This window comes from Acyrthosiphon pisum, chromosome X, assembly GCF_005508785.2.
Source record: "Acyrthosiphon pisum isolate AL4f chromosome X, pea_aphid_22Mar2018_4r6ur, whole genome shotgun sequence".
Lineage (NCBI taxonomy): Eukaryota > Metazoa > Arthropoda > Insecta > Hemiptera > Aphididae > Acyrthosiphon > Acyrthosiphon pisum.
In genome coordinates, this window is record NC_042493.1 from 102,350,562 (window position 1) to 102,353,635 (window position 3,074).

Consider the following 3,074-nt stretch of genomic DNA (forward strand, 5'->3'; position numbering starts at 1 on the left):
CGGGGAGGGTCCGACGCGTCGAAAAGGGGTAAAACTCGACTTTCTAAAAAGTTATCGATCGTCCAGCGCGACGGCGGCACTCGGTTGCACGTCGTCTGGGACGCGGCGGGCCCGCCGGGAAAAGAGTACGGCCGCGCGCGGCATATAAATTTGGCGGGGAAGGCCCAATAAGTCTTCGACGGGGCCGTGCAAGGTCCGTAAAGGCGGTTAAACTCGAATTTTTAAAAAAAATATCAAAAAATTTTCGTTAAATATAATAAGGCGTTAGTGATAGCGAAAAAAAAACGCGGAAAAAAAAATTAATTTAACACGGCCGCCGCAAATTAAATCGAATCTAAGCGGCGGGATTCGAAACCACGACCCCGGGTCATCCGCACCTACGCCTAACCGAACTGCCTACCTACTGAGTTGAGAACTGGTGTCAAATCTGTGACTCTTAAGACGTGTCGCCGTCCCGGCGAATCGCGAACGCGGTTCGCACGTCCGCTTCGGGCGTCGGAGCGGGCGATCAGGCCGTTTCGGACGGCGGACGACCGGCTTCGCCGCTCTCGGACGTCGAAAACACGATATTCGTGAAAAAAATCTAACGTCCCGACGCATATATTTATGCCCGTATATAGCGATACTTACTCGACGGCGGCGCCGCGGGCCGTCCGCTTTCCGCGACACCGCTCCGCCCCGGGACTCGCCGGGATAGAAGTACGGTCGCGCGTGACCTATACATTTAGCGGGGAACGCGAATACGTCTTCGACGGGGAGGTCCAACGTCTCGGAGAGGAGTTAGGGGCGACCGTAGTCGAAAAAGTCGTCGACGGGGAGGGCCGACGCGTCTGAGACTGGTAAAACTCGACTTTTCCAAAAAATTATCGACCTACACGCGGGACGGCGGCGCTCGGTTTGCGCGCGATCTCGGCCGCGGCGGGCCCGACGGGGAAAAAGTACGGCCGCGCGTGGCCTATAAATCTAACGGGGAAGGCGAATAAGGTCCGAACGGTGCCCCCCGAAGCCCCCGGGTTAGGTTAGGTTATCTTAGGTAGAAATCTCTTCAGAATTTGAAAAAATTCGCAAAAAGTGATAAGAAAGACTGATAACGCCCGTCCGGGAGATGGAATTCTCTCATTGGAGGGTTCCCTAACGAGTACGAGATTTCGACATGGGCGGAGCCCTCGGGTTCATGCTTTATAGTATAGGACTAGATCTCTGAGCGTCACTGGGGGAGACCCCCAAACCCCCCGGTGTTTGCCCGGAGTGTTTTCGATTTCGGAAGCAGCAGTGGTCTCTAAAAATTTGAGATAAGAAAAGTGGATTAGTGATAAGGATAGTGGATGTGTGATAAAAAAAGTGGATTCGTGATAAGGGAGGTAGATATGTGATAAGGATAGTGGATTTATGATAAGAATTGTGGTTTCTTGATAAGGGAGGTGGATATGTGATAAGAAAAGCAGATTAGTGATAAGGATAGTGGATTAGCTGACCGGTGAATTAGTTAACCGGATAGCTGTCAAAGTTTTTTACTACCATTGAAAACGCCAAATCACCAAAATTTAAATATTTTAGACGGTTAAACTAATCATTTATCCACCGCAATTTTTTTGTGGTCTAGCAGGTTAGTTATCCTAATTATCCTCAGTTATTTGAGACGGACTGGTCACGGCAACAGGTATGCAATCCGACTGCGTCGAATCACGGGCAGCGTTCATGACTGTCGTCACCAAAAAATAAAAATTAAGTCTTAAGTTATGTGAAAAAATTCAAAACATTTCGGGCATCCATGCGTCCACCCTATTTTTTGGTTGTCTAGCAGGTCAGTCACCTCAGTTATCCGAGTAGGCAAGTCGGATAGCAGTCAATGTTTGATGACGACTGGGTCACGTAATCAGGTATGCGATCCGACTGCGTCAAATCACGGACAGCGTTCATAACTGTCACCGAAAAATCAAAATTAAGTCTTAATTTATGTGAAAAAATTCAAAACATTTCGGGCATCCATGCGTCCACCGTATTTTTTAGGTGTCTAGCAGGTCAGTCACCTCTGTGGCTCTGTTATCTGAGTAGGCAATCCGACTTCGTCGGATAGCGGACAATATGCGTCAGCAAGGTCACGTCTTCAGGTATGCAATCCCCCACTGCGTTGAATCGCGGACAATGTCCATTACTGTCACCGAAAATGCAAATAATTTACGTGCAAAAAATTCAAAACATTTCGGGAGTCCATGAAAATCATAAATAAAGCATATTTTTTGGTCAGTCACCTCAGTTATCCGAGTAGGCAATCCGACAATGTACGACGACGGCCGGCCACGTAAACAGGTATGCGATCCGACTGCGTCGAATCGCGGACAACGTCCATTAGTGTCACCGAAAATGCAAAATTAAATCGTAAATTACATGAAAAAAATTCAAAACATTTCGGGAGTCCATGCAAATAATATAGCCATCGTATTTTTTTGGGTATCTAGCAGGTCAGTCAAATCAGTTATCCGGGAAAGCAATCAGACTTAGTCGGATGGCGGACAATGTTTGACGACGACTGGGTCACGTAATCAGGTATGCGACCCGACTGCGTCGAATCGCGGACAGCGTTCCTTACTGTCACCGAAAATCCAAAATTAAGTCATACGAAAACCGTTAAGGCGGTAAAACTCGAATTTTCGAAGAAATTCTAAAATTTTCGTCATAGGTCTTAAGGCCGAAGTGATAGCGAAAGGTAAATATAGAAAAAAATGTGAACAAAAAAATTCACTATACTTTACCGCTGCAAATTCTAATAGATCTATTAGTTTTAGATTCTAAATGGAACGATGAATGTATTGATTTTACAATGATGTGTGTTTTAGATTCTGAGTGGAACGATGAATGTATTGATTTTACAATGATGTGTGATTTATTTTTTTATTTTTTTAGATTCTGAGTGGAACGATGAATGTATTGATTTTACAATGATGTGTGTTTTTTTATTTTTTTTTTATTTTTTTATTTTTGTGTCTGTCATCACGTTTTTAGACAGTAAAAGTGCTTGGCATTTTCTTCAACAGTACCTTTTCTGATAGGATAGTGAATCTAGTTGGTACTTT